We start from the raw sequence: 20490 nt of genomic DNA, 5'->3' as shown, positions 1-20490 counted from the left end.
TTATCTTCTGCTTCTCTCTTAAAAGGCACCTTTTTTTTAAAAGGCACCTGTCAGGCCTCTTTATGGAGGTTACACTGTCGTCAACAGCAGCAGAAGCTTGTGTGCTGAACAGAGTTGTGTGTTGTTTGGAAGCTTTGAGTTCCACTCTGGTTTTTTTGTTTGTTTGTTTGTTTCTTTGTGGGTTTTTGGTGGCTTTTATTTTTTTCAGGGGCGGGGGGGGGAGTTGCGGAGTAGTTTTGAACATTTCTGTGGGATTTGACAAATCAAATTTAAAAGTTAATGCTCATTTTATAGTTCATGTTCAAACAGGATGGTTAACTGTCTTGTTTGTCTCACAGAGGGTCCAACACCTGTGACCAGTAGCAGTGCATCTGCATTTTCTGCTCCTTCTGGAGAATTTCTGGATTTAGACAAACTCAAGAAGCCTGAAGGAAGCTGGGATTGGGAGACCTGCTTGGTTCAAAACAAAGCAGAGGCCACGAAGTGTGTAGCCTGTGAAAGTGCAAAGCCAAGCACCAAAGCAGAGCTCAAAGGTAATACTTAATGATTAAAACGAGGATGCATATTCTGTGATTTATTTTTTGGTTTGCTCTGATTTTTTTTATTTTCTTCCCTGTTAAGCACAATTATTTTTTCCTTTGAGGTGTGGCAAAATTATTCGTTTTTCCTGTAGGAATATTGCCTAGATAACATCTGTTTCCACACTTTTCCCCAAGAATAAGTTTATCCTTTTTAGAGAAAAGCTTTCATTAATGACGTGCTTGTTCTTTACATGCCCTACACTTTGTTCATTTGGAGTTCAGACTAAAAACATCAAAGAAGTTCGTATACTTTTTAAAGCCAGGTGGTGGGCAGAAAACACAATTGTGAAAAGTTTTATGTAGAGAGGAAGCATGGGGTTTTCTTGTTTGTTTTACTGTTTGGTGGGTTGTTTTTTAAACAGTTTTGACTGGAAAGATCAGGACTAGAATGTAGTTCAAACCTTCACGTACTGCAGATACACCGTGGGTTACGGACTTGACATTCACTTATTTCTGCAGGTTTTGGTGCTGCGGCTGCGTCCACAAAATGCTGCCTTGCCATCATTTACATTCGGTGTTCACTCAGAGTGTTCAGGTGCAGAGTCTGCAGCTGCCTCACAGTTTATTTTGGGAAGGACAGAAGAGAAGCAGTACTTGCAAACCAGTACTTCAGGTAAACAGTGTATCTTTTGTCTTCACTTGTGCGCTTATGTCCATCAAGTAAGACCTCTGAAACCATAGTAGAAAAAATCTGCGGGATTTGATATGTTCATGTACTAGAGCTTTAGAAAAAGTTTAATTCCTATATGCAGCATGTCTTCTGTCCTGGTTATTGATACGTACGCAATTAGTAGCAATCCCTTTTTTGATCTCAACACTAGGTTTAGACAAAAAATTGCGACACCTTAAGGAACCTGTCCTGCATCTCATACAAGCACAGAAGTTGTAGTGTCTCAATGCTAGCAGTACAGTTGGTGGTAAAATCTTTAGTAGGGTGAAATAGAGGCCTCACACTTTTCAGAGAAAAAAAGAGATGAGAGAGAGTATCTTATTCCCACGTACTTGCAACTATGCTGCAGAGTGTACTGCTGTTACTCTAGTGCTACAAAGGTCCAAAAATCACTGAACAGTTATTAGCCAGTTTTGTATTCCTTTAATTTGTTGAAAGACTGCAGTAGAGGATTGAAGTTTTTATTGAGGATCACTGTGTGGAAAAATTCTGATTGTTAAATGTCATTTGTATGACTTAAGAACCGCGTTTTAGAGTACAGAATTCAGTATTAATTCCAGAAGGGGTAAGGGGAAGGACATTAGCTAGTAATCCCGAACAAAAGCAGTGTATAGAGCTATACTGATTTTAATCGCAGTATTCTTACAGTTGGTCTGTTACTGAACAGATATGTTTTGGGGAGATATGGTGGCCAGGGAGGCGTGTGTGTTTGTGTGCTTCCTCTTTTAGTTAAGGTTCTGGGGTTTGGTTTAGTCAGGAAAATTTGATGAGGCACCGTGTGTAAAAGGAAATGTTAACCAGCATTTTTCAACACGGTGTAGTCCCTTAAAAGTGTCATAGATGAAAAGAGGCCATAAACGCTGGGGGAAAAAGTTAGTGGGAAACTGAGAGCAGGATCACATTCAGTAGTGAGAGAGCAGCAGCCTAGGGAAAGCTGATGAATGACTGTAACAGATAGTTCTATTTTAAGTGTAAAACGACACTCAGTACTTTATAATGGTGGTCTTACCAGAGGGTTCTTCTCCATGGCTCCTAAAAGCACGTCTTGAAGGCATTCGAGTGCAGTGAACTTAAGCTGTAAGAGTTGGGCTGGTAAGCTTGGCCTGATTTGAAGCTGTAGGCACGGGGCTATAATTTCTGAACAGGCTACAAAAGAAACTGTACCACTGTGCTTTTCAGTGCTCCGTTTAGCAAAGCCATCAAATTGTTGCAGGCAATTGATGTTGTTCTTCTAAGAGCACCTGAAAGATATTTTTGTTTGAAGAGTTCAGAGGTACCGGTTAATACTGGTTCAGATAATTACAGCCAGCTCTTGGTGTTTGTGACCAATAAAGTTTGTGGCTCCAAAAGGAGTGGGTTAGTGCTAACTGATTAACTGCTGTATATGCAGAAATATGGAATCTGATTACTTACGCAGAGAGCACTTAAAATGTATTGTTTTGCTGGCTCTCAGTGAGTTGCATCTTAATGCTACCAAGGAATAAGCTTTTTGCTTCTGGCCCAAGTTTTTTAATTTGGTGAAAGCCTTTTCTGTGCACGTGCACATGCCAGAGAGGTTGCTTAAGTAATAGAAGCTATAGTAGCTGCTATCTTCTGTTTTTTGTAGAAGACAGAAACTGAATTCGTTAGCTTTGTAACTGTTATGCATACTAGAATTGGTTTTCTCCCTTTTGAAAATAGTAGAGGGTATGCCTATGTCAGATTTGGTGAGCAAGGTGATCAGATGAGGGCACTGGAAGACTGCCAGAACGCACCAGGTCTGGGGGGAAAAGGAATCCGGCTGAGCATAGGAATTTCTAAAAGGTAACCAAGGAGTTGTGCATTGATACAGTTATTCTAAATAATCAGATTCTTGTAGCTCTGCCTTTGGAAAGTCTGTGGCCCTTGCTGTAGTGGCTGCACACAGGATGCAGTCTACAAAACCAGAAATGCAGAAGTCCTATGTTTTGACTCCCTGGATTCATCAACCTGCTTCAGGATGGCTGGGGGAATCCAACTGTTAAGTCTAGCCAGACAGCGCAACTTGGGCTTAGCTGCCATTGTAACCAGCCTTGTTTCTCAACAGTAGCAAAGCTGAATGCATTGGTAAATATTTTCAGGTTTGGGCCTGCATAAGGTAGAAGGGACAACAAGTGGTTTTATATGCTAGGGAGTTCTTGTTCTTAGAGCTTTCCCTCTAGTTTGAGAGAAGCACATAACTAGTTTTACAGTGGGTTGACAGGAAAGAAGTGGGGGGGAAAAATGGGAACACAGGGGGAAAGCCAAAGGCGTTATTACTAGAACAGGTTTAGAATGCTATTCTTTGCTTTTCATGAGCTTAGGGCAATGGGGAGTTTAAAGCTTAGCACTTCCTGAGAGGGTTTCTTACTCTACCGGCTCAGTTCTATCACTTATTTAAGGCAATTCAGGTCTCTGAACGGTTAAAGAATTGATACCAAATTTGATGAACTTTGATCCAGGATACTGACAAAACAGGACTTCATATAAACAATTTCAGTATGTTCATGAGGTTAGCTTGTGTGTTCTGTTAAATAGTAAAAAATGACACTTCTGTTTCTGTTTACCTAGCATAATTCTGCAAATGTTGCCTCCTTCTGCTTTAGAATGGAAATGCTCTTCTCCAAGAGAGCACTGTCCAAACTTCTTTGCCAAAATTTTTTGATTAAATTAATATTGTTTTATTTTGAAAACAAGAATAAGCCACAAACATGTTTTCTTGCTTCGGCTATCCAGAAGAACGTCAACAGTATTTTCAGATTTTCCTTCCCTACACAACTGTATGTAGGAAGAGTGCAGTTGGAAGCAGAAGACCTAAGATGATGTATCTTCTGTTTGTTTACTACAGTAACAAGACAATGGATTACCTCTTTATTAGAACTTGTGTAGCTTTGCAGTATTGAAACAAATGTAGGTATTAAAATACACATCAGTAATACGTTTCTGAATGGCTGAGTACCGTGCTCTCTTAGCATTGAAATACCCAGCCATTGGATTAGTTTGTCCCTCATGTTTGCTTAGTTTGGAAGCTATTTCAGAATGCCTTCAGCTTGTATTCTTCCCCAAAAGCATAGAACTCACTTCTCTGCATCCCCAATTCAAGTCAGAGAAACTGGGCACTGCAAACACAGGAGGTCTGCCTGTACAGAATCAGTGAAGACAAGTCTAAACAGCGGATTTTTTTGAATATGCAGCTGGGTTATCTGAATGTTCTTTATGCAGTGTACCTCAGTTTTAGTACAGATAGCACTTGTCTTGGTTCTTGTCATTAGTCTGAAGCTGCCCCTGAGAAAATCTTGAAAGGGAAAGTAGTGAAAGCTAATCAGCTGGCCCTTTCTTCTTAAGAACCAGCGTATTTTGTAATTCTCCCACTAATAATAAGGCGTCATGCTGGAGAATCGCGATTGTGTTGTTAAGCAAGACTGACTTCACCTGAGCGGTATAGTTGGCAGCTGTTGAATGTTTAATGGACTTTAAACAAACAAAAAAACTGAGCAGGTGGAGGTAGACATGGCAAACTGACAGGCAGCGTCAGATGCTTCTTTGAAATGGATAATCTGACTCCATTCCCTTCTTTCTGGAAATAAGATCTAGTAATTAACCAAACAAAAGATAGAAGGGTTAAGACTGCATCTTTAAAGCAGCTGTGCTTGATAAATGTCTCTGGTCTTAAATCAATCTTTAGCAAAGCACAGAGACTTAGCAGCAGCTTGCTTATGCCAACGCTAAAAATACTTGATGTGTACAGGTAACCATGTCAAGGCTCTGGAGTTAATCCATGAGAACAATTCCTTCTGGTATTGGCAAAGGTGAGGATGCTTGCTTCTATAGAAATGAGGTTTTGAGCTGTGACTTAAGCTGTCACTTAGGTGACTGTTTAGGAAAGCTTCCTTTTAAGTTTTGAAGTATGTAAGCTGACAAATTGTTTAAGTTCAGAACTGGGTTTACAGTCTCTTGTTCTCTGACTGTATGCAACTTCTCATGTTTCAGACTGAAAGCAGAATTGCAGCGGTACCAGTCATACAACTATAATGATTATTGCCAAGAGTACCAGAACTACCACTCGCAGAGGAGTTACGATGCTTACGCTGACTACAACTACAGCTCCTATGCTCCCTGTGACAGCATGCAAGCTGTTGGAGACTGCTCTTTAGGAGATTCTTTAATGGCTCCAGCTGTTTTTGAGGTAAAGATACTGCACGCTTGCTGTAAAGAAAATATTTCACAGATAATACGTTGTACAGATTTGTGTGAATCAGCAAAAAGAATCCGAAGTTGAAAACATGCTTTCTGCTTAGTGTGAAGTTAAAAGAGCAGATTCCATTCAGAGGTGTTTGTATTTAAGTGCTTAAATAGTAAATCCATAGAATTAGTGATTTATACACCATTATTTGTTCACGCATACCAAAGAATGGTTTTGACAGCATAATTGCTTCTTCTGTTCCTGTTCTTCTGATTTGCTTTGCTTAAAGCAAATTAAACAGTTGTTGTAAGTGGTCTTATCGTGGTCAATGTATTAGTTGTGACCTCCGGAGGTCCCTTCCAACCTGTACTGTAATATTGGCTTTCTTCTAAAAATAAATAGATAAAATGCCATCTATCCTTGTAGTTGTAGGAAGAAGGAATGGGTTGAGACTGCAGCACTTTGAATCTGTGATGCTTTCTGAAATGAGTTATGATTAAACTTAGCCTTTTCTGTCTTTCAGGAATCTTCAGTTATGACTGCAATCGGTGATGACCTAATTACTGACGGTAATAAGGGTTCTATCATTGTCACTTGAGTTTAGCCATCCTTGTGCCTTTTAACAATACAAGCCAACCTCTACTGGATGAAGAACATCTTGAAAATTCAGCTGAGGTCAAACCTCTGTGGGGTTGATCTGCAATCAGCTGGGGTTTTAAAGCTGATACAGCATACACTGACCGCATCAAGTAAAACGGGACACTGTCAATGCTTCGCAGCAGGTTTCTTGTACCTGTGCCTTCATTCCCATTTGAAAATAGTCTAAGACAGAATTTTGTTCTTTGTATTGGTTCCGCTAAACAGATTTTATATTAGAAACTCAGTAATATGCAAAAGCTTTGTTCTCCACCCTGAGGTAAAAGCTTATGTTGCAGATTCCAAAAGGAGGATTCAGCTTGCACTTACAAATACGGTACAAAACATATTTGTGTCCTGGAAGGTTTGCAAAGTTCCTCACGTGGAGGCATTTTGTGTTAGTGTTTAGAAACTGTCCTATGTAACGTGTATTGCCGTAGAAGTGAATTAAATGACTCTTGGGAGGGTTTCATGGCTGATTATCCTTAAACGTTATCTTTACTATCTTAAACATTGTCTTTGTCTTTATCTTGAAAGACAATTCTAGTCCCAGCCTTCTAATATACAAATTCCCAAAAGTTGGAGCTGTGAGGCTCAAAATTTTAGAGGACTAAATACCTCACTAAAATTAGTAGATCTAATAGCTTATTACACTTAGCTTAAAATACATTTTATTAGCCATTTCACATGAAGTTTTTTTGTGCGCATGCCTCAGATTTGATACTTGGACTTACCAGGCTTTTATTTTCAGATCCACAGCTCTACTTGGATGTTGATGAAATGAACAGACAATTCACGGAGACAAGCGAAGAACTCTACGATTCACTCATGAATTGTCACTGGCAACCTCTGGATACGGTCACTTCTGAAATCCCCTCTGCTATTTAAGTGTCTTCTAGAGCATGACCGTTAGGACCAAAGTGCTAAAACTACATTTCTTCTACATTATTCTAGCTCATAAGTTTTAAAGCACAATGATAGGTTGGGGTTTTTTTGCTATGCTTTTGACAGTTTCTGTAATCTTTTTGTTCATCACTCTCTTCTTGGAGCATCATGAAGTCATGTAAATATTCGAGAAATGTAAAGAGGTAAATGGGGTCTTATCTTAAAGATAAGACTTGCCTGTGTAAATAAAAAATTTGTTTCTGCAAACCTGCCAGCAAGGGATTTTACTTGTACCTGTGTGCAGCACGTTCTCTTCCGGCTTATGGAATTTAACAAGGTAGTAAGGGTATTTCATCTGTCTTTATTTTTATATGGGCATTAGGACACAAGCAAAATCTAGCTTTCCCTTGTTTTCCTGGTTCCTTAGGTAAGCGACAAGCCAAGCCTTTCATGTGCTTGCTTAGACTGGAAGTATGTATGGGAGACACTCACAGGCCTTGCTATGGAAACACCTGTGCCCACTTTTTCCTGCAGGCTGCTGGCTCTAACTGTACTACTGATACATGCTAGGTCAGCTAAAATTGGCTTATAAATAGGGTATGTTAAGCATATGGAAGTGTAGACTTCAACTGCCATAGCTACAAACATCCCGTGGAATGAGGATGATGTCTGCTGGCACTCTCTGCATCAGCATTCAGTTTTCCCTTGCCCTTCTTACTGTTAGACTTCTCAGCTGACGCTTTACAGCGAAGAAATTGCTACAACATAATCCGTGTTCTTAAACCTAAAAAAAACAAATCTTGGAGAAAACAACTTGCTGGTTTTCCCTCCTTGCTGGCAAGGAGAAAAATAGTCCACCAGGAACAACAAAAAAATCCTAGTAACAGCTCCTTAAGTTATACCCTCTGCTACCCTCTCTGATTGCTCTGGTCTTCCTTCATTCGTGGTAATGAAGTTTTTAAAGCTCTGGTAGAAGGATGACAGTACTCAAGTCAAAGGAGATGAGAGCAATGAGGAAAGCTTTGCTTTAAGCTAGAGCAGTCTTGCGAGTTGCTGCCTTTATGCTGTTCTTATCTTGAAGGGTACAGAGTCTTTTCCAGTCATAGGGACTCCATAACCCTATGAGTATGGAGAAATAGTTGCTAATTAACAGTGTGTATAATAAGTAAGTGAGGCTGGAAACAAAAGAATATTCCTCCAAGAAAAAAAAGGAAGCAGAAATTACTGTACTTAATAGCTGGGGAAGCTGTTAAAGCTAGTTGACACAGTTGTGGTACTGCCGTGTGTGTTTTGGGGGCAACATAAACCATAATTGCTGTGATGGCAGGTAAGAATCCAATTCTTTTTTATGGCTTAGTGTAGTCAGTGAAAGCAGTGGTCCTAAGCTGCATGCTGTTCTTAAATGTAATGCAAATTCTCTTTTGTGACTCCTCAGTACTTCCAGGTTACTTGTAGCTGATCACCAGCAACTGCTTCTGTTAGCTATTAGCTGTTGGGTTTTTGCTAGGAATACTTTCAGTCCTGAATTGAAATGATGACATCCTGAAACAGAAGAGGCTCTTGGAGTATTGTAGGAAGCACATTCTTCCTGGTTCTAGTGCAGGTGTACATGTAGGAGGAGACAGAAGGCAAAGAACCTCACATAGGTGGAGGGGGTGAGGTGGCATCACAGTTAGAGCTGTTGCAGTTAACTCTTCCCAAAGCATGAAAGCAACGTGGCTGGGAACAGGGATTTGTTGGGTTGCTTCTTTGTGTGAGCCAGGGAGTCTTTTGAGGGGCAGATTAATAAGAATATGACACAAGGTAGAGGTGGAATAGATGAAGCAAAGAATCTGGGTGGGAAAAGGGTTGCTTGTACGTGTCTATGGAATTGTTTCAGGGGACTGAGCTGGGGCAAATTCAAGATAATAGATGCAGCCTCCTTGAATTTGGATGGCAGTGCTGAAGCTTCAAAACCTTACAAGCTTTGATGCCACTTCAATTGTAGTGCATAGCTGTGGTACTTGAGCTCAGAAGTGCAAACTGCACAGGATTTTTTTATCTATTTTCTTCAACGTGAGCAGCAAAACATCTTCCAGGAATGTGCCTGGGTGCTACGCTGCTTTGACACGGCTTGCTTTGCATCACCAAACACAGTAGTTAGGTTGCATCGAGTACTTTGTGGAAACATTCATTGTGTTGTCACCCAGAAATGGGATGCTACAGATATGTGTTGGCCCGGCAGTATCAGTGCTGTTTTTTGGCCTTTGAGAGGTTGGTCCATAACATGTGACCTGTGTAATGAGGGGCCCACATAGATTGGTGACTTCATTAAGTCTGATACTGTGGTGGTGTGTGACCCAAGGCCCTGAACGTCAGAAAATCAGGCTGTGGCCACCTATTTTATGCAGACTTTGCCTATTAACAAGGTCTCTACACTGTACGTTAGAGACGTGCGCCTCCTTTTCCGGACTAGATAGCGAAAATACCAGTTTTGTAGTTCAGTGAATGAGATTGGTTGGGCTGTTTGTTCTCCAGAGCTGAAAAATGTTGGGAGTGTATTCTCTTGGAGTCCACAGAAATGAAAATGATGAGAGGAAGAGAACGTTGGTTGCAGCCCGTGTGCTGCTGTTATAAAGTAGTTCTCTGATGTCTTTTTCCCTCTGCTGAGACTTATCAGCCTATCGTCCTTTCCTGTTAGGAGCGCATACCTGGCTTGGGATGGTGTGCGGCAGTGCAGATTCTTTACCGTAAGAGCACAGTGAATGCCAGACTTCTTCCTGTACTGCCGTGTTAACCATGAGTCACAAATTCAGGAAGCAGTGATTGCATCGGAACTGCTAGAATGCTTTGCGGAGTCTTTTTACTGGGTAAACTTCACAGCTGCAGTTACAACTTCCAGCCTGTGTTAGCTGAACACATCGTACTGGTGCCCGCCATCAGTTTGACAAAGATGGGATTGCAGTAGGAACTTGCTTTCTTCCTTCTTTTTAATTAAACAAGTCTTTGAAGCAACTTTTCCAACACCGCCATACTTCACTTCTTCCAGTTATTTTCTGTTTTACTTAGCTGAAATGGTTTTTTTTCTTCCAAGCTTGAGGAAGTTTTCTACAAGAATGTCCCGTAATGATTTCATAAACTCTTTTCGTTGTACCTAGCTGCAACAGAGAGTGCTTTTATTCAAAAACCTGCTGGTTTTCTTTTCCAAGAAGTAGTGGGGTTTTTCCTATCTCTTCACTGATGGGAAAGGCTGTAGGACAGTAGCTTGAGGGGCTACTAATGCTGTCATCAGTGAGGTGGGAAAAGGCAGGAGTCCGAAACGGGTAAAAAGTACTTAAAAGGATACCAAAAGAGTAAACGGTACTTAAGCCGTGGATGTTTCTTTTTGCAGGGATGCTCCGGACCAACCGCTTCTTTCTAGCGCTACCTCAAAGTAACTTGCAGATAGAACTCACAGGGAAGGTTGATCAAATGGTGATGATCGCTGTCATTCTGCTGGACACGCAGATACTTGCCTTTCGTTTTGGCTCATTTTTAATAGCAATTAACTTCAGTGCCTCGCGTTAATAGACACCGTTTGACTGCATCGGCAAATGTTTCTGAGTCGTGAGTGTCGTTAAAGGCCTGTCACCTGTTGTGGTTTAACCCGGCTGGCAGCTAAACACCACACAGCCGTTCGCTCACCCTCCCCCCTCCCTCTCTGGGATGGGGGAGAGAAACGGGAAAGTGAAGCCGGTGAGTTGAGATAAAGACAGTTTATTAAGACAGGAATATAATAATAACAATAATAGTAATAATAGTGATAATGATAATAGTATTAATAATAATAATGTGTAAGAAAACAAGTGATGCACAACGCAATTGCTCACCACCCGCTGACCGATGCCCAGCCTATTCCCGAGCAGCCGGCCCCCCACCCCGGCCAGCCACCCCTATGTATTGTTTAGCATGACGCCAGATGGTATGGAATACCCCTTTGGCCAGTTTGGGTCAGCTGTCCTGGGTCTGTCCCCTCCCAGCTCCTGCTGCACCCCCAGCCTGCTCGCTGGCGGGACAGAGCGAGAAGCCGAAAAGTCCTTGGCCTGGTGTAAACACTGCTCTGCAACAATTAAAACATCAGCATGTTATCAGCGCTCTTCTCATCCTAATCCAAAACATAGCACCCTACCAGCTACTATGAGGGAAAATTAACTCTGTCCTAACTGGAACCAGGACAAACTGCTTCAGCACTTTTGATCTTTTACAAACTCAGCTAAATTATTTAAGTTCTACTTTGGGCACCGTGTTCCTTCATCAGCCAGGATTTTGTGGATAGAGTTGAGTCTTCTTATCACGCGAGGCCAATAAAACAACTGAGTAATTTAAACCTTTGTGGCTGCTCCCACCCCCAACACTTTCCCATTCCCATGACGACTTCTCATCCCCCAAATGACTTCTCACCCCCAGGTCTCACTCGGGGACCCACCACCCGCAGCCGCTCCCCATCAGGAGCAGACATCCCCAAACCAATTGGCGACGCGGGCAGCGGCAGAGGGCTGCGTTCAGCCCCCACCCCCCCCACCCCCCCCCGCTGACCGATGCAGGAAATAAGTGCAGGCAGAGGCTTTGCAGGGTGGAACAGTTTGTAATTTATTCCCGGGGTAATTAATTGTGGCTGCCACCCCCAGCCCGTCCCCAGGTGAGGCCCGGCCGCCTGCTCAGGCGGGGGGCCCGGCCTGCCGGCCCGTGCGGTCTCCGGCCCCCGGCTCCTCCTGCCTGACCCTATGCAGCCAGGACGTGTCCCCGACGTCGTCGTCCTGCTGGGACCTTGGCAGTCTGCGCCCCACCTGCCCCGCGTGCCAGGAGAAGCTCCTGACGAGCTCTCCTGCCATGGAGGGGCTGCGCTCCCTGCGCCGGGGCGAGACGCTGCGGGAGCGGTAGCTGGAGGGGCTCGTCTGGCGCTGCTGCTGCTGCTGCCGCTGCCCCAGCCGTGCGTTGCGCTGGAACCTCCTGCGTGGTCGTCGGGCCAGGCGCACGATGCCAATGATGTGCCCGCGGCACAGCGGGCAGGTGTCTCTTTCGGCAGCCCAGACGTGGACACACTCCAGGCAGAAGATGTGCCTGCAGGGGTCGATGCGAGCCGCGCTGGACATGCGCTCCAAACAGATGGGGCACGTCTCCTCCTCGGGGGCCTCCTCTGGCTGCCGCCGTGGCCGCCAGCTCATGATGCCTGTGGCCGCCGCAACGTGGAGCTGGTTTTCGTCTGGGGGAGGCTGCCCTGCTGCCAGGCACTTAGCAGCAGCCTGGGGTCTTCAGCACCCCCCGGGTCGCCGGCAGGACCTCGATGCCTTGCGTGTCGCTGTCTGGATCTCGACGCTTGGCGTGACACCAGCAGGACTACTGCAGATAGGAGCAGGAAGAAAACATTGCAGCAGCAAAGAGACATCAGCTTTCTAGGTTCAACCAATTGTCTAGAGTACTGTAGCGGTAACTGTTCTGTGTATGGATTGCAGACATTGCCGTTAGAATGGCAAATCTGCTTGTGGTAGGTTATACATGGCAAGACCGCGCTTAGGACAGATGAGGCACATAGATGTCTATAGATTTGAGAACATTACCGAAGGACCTCGATGGCTCGGGTGCAACAGCAATGGCTTCGCGTGTGCCTCTCGGCACACCTCCGCCTCTCTCTTTCCTTCCAGCCTTAGGACCTCGAGCTTTCGATACCGCCAGCTGGACTGGCCGCAGGCGCGCCGCTCAGGGCGTTTATAGCCAGCCACCTTTTGTGAGGCAATAGGGTGACATCACCAGGGTCTCGGGGTGCCCATCAAGCACTGACTTGATGGGAGTCTCACGTATTTGAACGTATTTGAAGTGACACTTTATTCTTGATACCTTAGGGCCCACTCCTTGGCCCACTCTTGGGTTCGGTCTCTTCCGAGATGGCTTTTCTTAATTAGCCTGATACCGCTCTCCTTGCTTGGCTTCTGTCAGCATGGAGCAGCCATCTCACATCAGCATTTTCTTGCAACAGTCAGGTGACCTCTGTCAGTGCTGCCAACAGGGGCACCCCGAGACCCTGGTGATGTCACCCTATTGCCTCACAAAAGGTGGCTGGCTATAAATGCCCTGAGCGGCGCGCCTGCGGCCAGTCCAGCTGGTGGTATCGAAAGCTCGAGGTCCTAAGGCTGGAAGGAAAGAGAGAGGCGGAGGTGTGCCGAGAGGCACACGCGAAGCCATTGCTGTTGCACCCGAGCCATCGAGGTCCTTCGGTAATGTTCTCAAATCTATAGACATCTATGTGCCTCATCTGTCCTAAGCGCGGTCTTGCCATGTATAACCTACCACAAGCAGATTTGCCATTCTAACGGCAATGTCTGCAATCCATACACAGAACAGTTACCGCTACAGTACTCTAGACAATTGGTTGAACCTAGAAAGCTGATGTCTCTTTGCTGCTGCAATGTTTTCTTCCTGCTCCTATCTGCAGTAGTCCTGCTGGTGTCACGCCAAGCGTCGAGATCCAGACAGCGACACGCAAGGCATCGAGGTCCTGCCGGCGACCCGGGGGGTGCTGAAGACCCCAGGCTGCTGCTAAGTGCCTGGCAGCAGGGCAGCCTCCCCCAGACGAAAACCAGCTCCACGTTGCGGCGGCCACAGGCATCATGAGCTGGCGGCCACGGCGGCAGCCAGAGGAGGCCCCCGAGGAGGAGACGTGCCCCATCTGTTTGGAGCGCATGTCCAGCGCGGCTCGCATCGACCCCTGCAGGCACATCTTCTGCCTGGAGTGTGTCCACGTCTGGGCTGCCGAAAGAGACACCTGCCCGCTGTGCCGCGGGCACATCATTGGCATCGTGCGCCTGGCCCGACGACCACGCAGGAGGTTCCAGCGCAACGCACGGCTGGGGCAGCGGCAGCAGCAGCAGCAGCGCCAGACGAGCCCCTCCAGCTACCGCTCCCGCAGCGTCTCGCCCCGGCGCAGGGAGCGCAGCCCCTCCATGGCAGGAGAGCTCGTCAGGAGCTTCTCCTGGCACGCGGGGCAGGTGGGGCGCAGACTGCCAAGGTCCCAGCAGGACGACGACGTCGGGGACACGTCCTGGCTGCATAGGGTCAGGCAGGAGGAGCCGGGGGCCGGAGACCGCACGGGCCGGCAGGCCGGGCCCCCCGCCTGAGCAGGCGGCCGGGCCTCACCTGGGGACGGGCTGGGGGTGGCAGCCACAATTAATTACCCCGGGAATAAATTACAAACTGTTCCACCCTGCAAAGCCTCTGCCTGCACTTATTTCCTGCATCGGTCAGCGGGGGGGGTGGGGGGGGTGGGGGCTGAACGCAGCCCTCTGCCGCTGCCCGCGTCGCCAATTGGTTTGGGGATGTCTGCTCCTGATGGGGAGCGGCTGCGGGTGGTGGGTCCCCGAGTGAGACCTGGGGGTGAGAAGTCATTTGGGGGATGAGAAGTCGTCATGGGAATGGGAAAGTGTTGGGGGTGGGAGCAGCCACAAAGGTTTAAATTACTCAGTTGTTTTATTGGCCTCGCGTGATAAGAAGACTCAACTCTATCCACAAAATCCTGGCTGATGAAGGAACACGGTGCCCAAAGTAGAACTTAAATAATTTAGCTGAGTTTGTAAAAGATCAAAAGTGCTGAAGCAGTTTGTCCTGGTTCCAGTTAGGACAGAGTTAATTTTCCCTCATAGTAGCTGGTAGGGTGCTATGTTTTGGATTAGGATGAGAAGAGCGCTGATAACATGCTGATGTTTTAATTGTTGCAGAGCAGTGTTTACACCAGGCCAAGGACTTTTCGGCTTCTCGCTCTGTCCCGCCAGCGAGCAGGCTGGGGGTGCAGCAGGAGCTGGGAGGGGACAGACCCAGGACAGCTGACCCAAACTGGCCAAAGGGGTATTCCATACCATCTGGCGTCATGCTAAACAATACATAGGGGTGGCTGGCCGGGGTGGGGGGCCGGCTGCTCGGGAATAGGCTGGGCATCGGTCAGCGGGTGGTGAGCAATTGCGTTGTGCATCACTTGTTTTCTTACACATTATTATTATTAATACTATTATCATTATCACTATTATTACTATTATTGTTATTATTATATTCCTGTCTTAATAAACTGTCTTTATCTCAACTCACCGGCTTCACTTTCCCGTTTCTCTCCCCCATCCCAGAGAGGGAGGGGGGAGGGTGAGCGAACGGCTGTGTGGTGTTTAGCTGCCAGCCGGGTTAAACCACAACAGGTGACAGGCCTTTAACGACACTCACGACTCAGAAACATTTGCCGATGCAGTCAAACGGTGTCTATTAACGCGAGGCACTGAAGTTAATTGCTATTAAAAATGAGCCAAAACGAAAGGCAAGTATCTGCGTGTCCAGCAGAATGACAGCGATCATCACCATTTGATCAACCTTCCCTGTGAGTTCTATCTGCAAGTTACTTTGAGGTAGCGCTAGAAAGAAGCGGTTGGTCCGGAGCATCCCTGCAAAAAGAAACATCCACGGCTTAAGTACCGTTTACTCTTTTGGTATCCTTTTAAGTACTTTTTACCCGTTTCGGACTCCTGCCTTTTCCCGCCTCACTGATGACAGCATTAGTAGCCCCTCAAGCTACTGTCCTACAGCCTTTCCCATCAGTGAAGAGATAGGAAAAACCCCACTACTTCTTGGAAAAGAAAACCAGCAGGTTTTTGAATAAAAGCACTCTCTGTTGCAGCTAGGTACAACGAAAAGAGTTTATGAAATCATTACGGGACGTTCTTGTAGAGAACTTCCTCAAGCTTGGAAGAAAAAAAAACATTTCAGCTAAGTAAAACAGAAAATAACTGGAAGAAGTGAAGTATGGCGGTGTTGGAAAAGTTGCTTCAAAGACTTGTTTAATTAAAAAGAAGGAAGAAAGCAAGTTCCTACTGCAATCCCATCTTTGTCAAACTGATGGCGGGCACCAGTACGATGTGTTCAGCTAACACAGGCTGGAAGTTGTAACTGCAGCTGTGAAGTTTACCCAGTAAAAAGACTCCGCAAAGCATTCTAGCAGTTCCGATGCAATCACTGCTTCCTGAATTTGTGACTCATGGTTAACACGGCAGTACAGGAAGAAGTCTGGCATTCACTGTGCTCTTACGGTAAAGAATCTGCACTGCCGCACACCATCCCAAGCCAGGTATGCGCTCCTAACAGGAAAGGACGATAGGCTGATAAGTCTCAGCAGAGGGAAAAAGACATCAGAGAACTACTTTATAACAGCAGCACGCGGGCTGCAACCAACGTTCTCTTCCTCTCATCATTTTCATTTCTGTGGACTCCAAGAGAATACACTCCCAACATTTTTCAGCTCTGGAGAACAAACAGCCCAACCAATCTCATTCACTGAACTACAAAACTGGTATTTTCACTATCTAGTCCGGAAAAGGAGGCGCACGTCTCTAACGTACAGTGTAGAGACCTTGTTAATAGGCAAAGTCTGCATAAAATAGGTGGCCACAGCCTGATTTTCTGACGTTCAGGGCCTTGGGTCACACACCACCACAGTATCAGACTTAATGAAGTCACCAATCTATGTGGGCCTCTCGTTACACAGGTCACATGTTATGGACCAACCTCTCAAAGGCCAAAAACCAGCACTGATACTGCCGGGCCAACACACATCTGTAGCATCCCATTTCTGGGTGACAACACAATGAATGTTTCCACAAAGTACTCGATGCAACCTAACTACTGTGTTTGGTGATGCAAAGCAAGCCGTGTCAAAGCAGCGTAGCACCCAGGCACATTCCTGGAAGATGTTTTGCTGCTCACGTTGAAGAAAATAGATAAAAAAATCCTGTGCAGTTTGCACTTCTGAGCTCAAGTACCACAGCTATGCACTACAATTGAAGTGGCATCAAACCTTGTAAGGTTTTGAAGCTTCAGCACTGCCATCCAAATTCAAGGAGGCTGCATCTATTATCTTGAATTTGCCCCAGCTCAGTCCCCTGAAACAATTCCATAGACACGTACAAGCAACCCTTTTCCCACCCAGATTCTTTGCTTCATCTATTCCACCTCTACCTTGTGTCATATTCTTATTAATCTGCCCCTCAAAAGACTCCCTGGCTCACACAAAGAAGCAACCCAACAAATCCCTGTTCCCAGCCACGTTGCTTTCATGCTTTGGGAAGAGTTAACTGCAACAGCTCTAACTGTGATGCCACCTCACCCCCTCCACCTATGTGAGGTACTTTGCCTTCTGTCTCCTCCTACATGTACACCTGCACTAGAACCAGGAAGAATGTGCTTCCTACAATACTCCAAGAGCCTCTTCTGTTTCAGGATGTCATCATTTCAATTCAGGACTGAAAGTATTCCTAGCAAAAACCCAACAGCTAATAGCTAACAGAAGCAGTTGCTGGTGATCAGCTACAAGTAACCTGGAAGTACTGAGGAGTCACAAAAGAGAATTTGCATTACATTTAAGAACAGCATGCAGCTTAGGACCACTGCTTTCACTGACTACACTAAGCCATAAAAAAGAATTGGATTCTTACCTGCCATCACAGCAATTATGGTTTATGTTGCCCCCAAAACACACACGGCAGTACCACAACTGTGTCAACTAGCTTTAACAGCTTCCCCAGCTATTAAGTACAGTAATTTCTGCTTCCTTTTTTTTCTTGGAGGAATATTCTTTTGTTTCCAGCCTCACTTACTTATTATACACACTGTTAATTAGCAACTATTTCTCCATATTCATAGGGTTATGGAGTCCCTATGACTGGAAAAGACTCTGTACCCTTCAAGATAAGAACAGCATAAAGGCAGCAACTCGCAAGACTGCTCTAGCTTAAAGCAAAGCTTTCCTCATTGCTCTCATCTCCTTTGACTTGAGTACTGTCATCCTTCTACCAGAGCTTTAAAACTTCATTACCGTGAATGAAGGAAGACCAGAGCAATTAGAGAGGGTAGCAGAGGGTATAACTTAAGGAGCTGTTACTAGGATTTTTTTGTTGTTCCTGGTGGACTATTTTTCTCCTTGCCAGCAAGGAGGGAAAACCAGTAAGTTGTTTTCTCCAAGATTTTTTTTTTTTAGGTTTAAGAACACGGATTATGTTGTAGCAATTTCTTCGCTGTAAAGCGTCAGCTGAGAAGTCTAACAGTAAGAAGGGCAAGGGAAAACTGAATGCTGATGCAGAGAGTGCCAGCAGACACCATCCTCATTCCACGGGATGTTTGTAGCTATGGCAGTTGAAGTCTACACTTCCGTATGCTTAACATACCCTATTTATAAGCCGATTTTAGCTGACCTAGCATGTATCAGTAGTACAGTTAGAGCCAGCAGCCTGCAGGAAAAAGTGGGCACAGGTGTTTCCATAGCAAGGCCTGTGAGTGTCTCCCATACATACTTCCAGTCTAAGCAAGCACATGAAAGGCTTGGCTTGTCGCTTACCTAAGGAACCAGGAAAACAAGGGAAAGCTAGATTTTGCTTGTGTCCTAATGCCCATATAAAAATAAAGACAGATGAAATACCCTTACTACCTTGTTAAATTCCATAAGCCGGAAGAGAACGTGCTGCACACAGGTACAAGTAAAATCCCTTGCTGGCAGGTTTGCAGAAACAAATTTTTTATTTACACAGGCAAGTCTATCTTTAGACCCCATTTACCTCTTTACATTTCTCGAATATTTACATGACTTCATGATGCTCCAAGAAGAGAGTGATGAACAAAAAGATTACAGAAACTGTCAAAAGCATAGCAAAAAAACCCCAACCTATCATTGTGCTTTAAAACTTATGAGCTAGAATAATGTAGAAGAAATGTAGTTTTAGCACTTTGGTCCTAACGGTCATGCTCTAGAAGACACTTAAATAGCAGAGGGGATTTCAGAAGTGACCGTATCCAGAGGTTGCCAGTGACAATTCATGAGTGAATCGTAGAGTTCTTCGCTTGTCTCCGTGAATTGTCTGTTCATTTCATCAACATCCAAGTAGAGCTGTGGATCTGAAAATAAAAGCCTGGTAAGTCCAAGTATCAAATCTGAGGCATGCGCACAAAAAAACTTCATGTGAAATGGCTAATAAAATGTATTTTAAGCTAAGTGTAATAAGCTATTAGATCTACTAATTTTAGTGAGGTATTTAGTCCTCTAAAATTTTGAGCCTCACAGCTCCAACTTTTGGGAATTTGTATATTAGAAGGCTGGGACTAGAATTGTCTTTCAAGATAAAGACAAAGACAATGTTTAAGATAGTAAAGATAACGTTTAAGGATAATCAGCCATGAAACCCTCCCAAGAGTCATTTAATTCACTTCTACGGCAATACACGTTACATAGGATAGTTTCTAAACACTAACACAAAATGCCTCCACGTGAGGAACTTTGCAAACCTTCCAGGACACAAATATGTTTTGTACCGTATTTGTAAGTGCAAGCTGAATCCTCCTTTTGGAATCTGCAACATAAGCTTTTACCTCAGGGTGGAGAACAAAGCTTTTGCATATTACTGAGTTTCTAATATAAAATCTGTTTAGCGGAACCAATACAAAGAACAAAATTCTGTCAGACCATTTTCAAATGGGAATGAAGGCACAGGTACAAGAAACCTGCTGCGAAGCATTGACAGTGTCCCGTTTTACTTGATGCGGTCAGTGTATGCTGTATCAGCTTTAAAACCCCAGCTGATTGCAGATCAACCCCACAGAGGTTTGACCTCAGCTGAATTTTCAAGATGTTCTTCATCCAGTAGAGGTTGGCTTGTATTGTTAAAAGGCACAAGGATGGCTAAACTCAAGTGACAATGATAGAACCCTTATTACCGTCAGTAATTAGGTCATCACCGATTGCAGTCATAACCAAAGATTCCTGAAAGACAGAAAAGGCTAAGTTTAATCATAACTCATTTCAGAAAGCATCACAGATTCAAAGTGCTGCAGTCTCAATCCATTCCTTCTTCCTACAACTACAAGGATAGATGGCATTTTATCTATTTATTTTTAGAAGAAAGCCAATATTACAGTACAGGTTGGAAGGGACCTCCGGAGGTCACAACTAATACATTGACCACGATAAGACCACTTACAACAACTGTTTAATTTGCTTTAAGCAAAGCAAATCAGAAGAACAGGAACAGAAGAAGCAATTATGCTGTCAAAACCATTCTTTGGTATGCGTGAACAAATAATGGTGTATAAATCACTAATTCTATGGATTTACTATTTAAGCACTTAAATACAAACACCTCTGAATGGAATCTGCTCTTTTAACTTCACACTAAGCAGAAAGCATGTTTTCAACTTCGGATTCTTTTTGCTGATTCACACAAATCTGTACAACGTATTATCTGTGAAATATTTTCTTTACAGCAAGCGTGCAGTATCTTTACCTCAAAAACAGCTGGAGCCATTAAAGAATCTCCTAAAGAGCAGTCTCCAACAGCTTGCATGCTGTCACAGGGAGCATAGGAGCTGTAGTTGTAGTCAGCGTAAGCATCGTAACTCCTCTGCGAGTGGTAGTTCTGGTACTCTTGGCAATAATCATTATAGTTGTATGACTGGTACCGCTGCAATTCTGCTTTCAGTCTGAAACATGAGAAGTTGCATACAGTCAG

The 20490-nt window shown here is 44.6% G+C and overlaps 1 protein-coding gene across 14 annotated transcripts in view; it reads right to left on the bottom strand.

The window, feature by feature from the left end:
- Positions 1-20490, bottom strand: part of LOC310894376 (nuclear pore complex protein Nup153-like) — a 174376-nt gene that overhangs the window by 123211 nt on the left and 30675 nt on the right. For 3 of the 14 annotated variants that reach the window (XM_083824388.1, XM_083824392.1, XM_083824390.1), the window contains one exon: positions 19833-20461. The exons of 10 other annotated variants lie outside the window; for them this stretch is intronic. The gene's annotated coding sequence lies outside the window, so the exon portion shown is untranslated. Of the gene's footprint in view, positions 1-19831; positions 20462-20490 lie in introns of those variants that run through there. One more of the 14 variants, XM_083824380.1, reaches the window with a different exon arrangement.

The sequence above is a fragment of the Anser anser genome (assembly GCF_964211835.1).
Source record: "Anser anser genome assembly, chromosome: 2".
Lineage (NCBI taxonomy): Eukaryota > Metazoa > Chordata > Aves > Anseriformes > Anatidae > Anser > Anser anser.
This window is presented reverse-complemented; position numbering and strand designations above follow the sequence as displayed.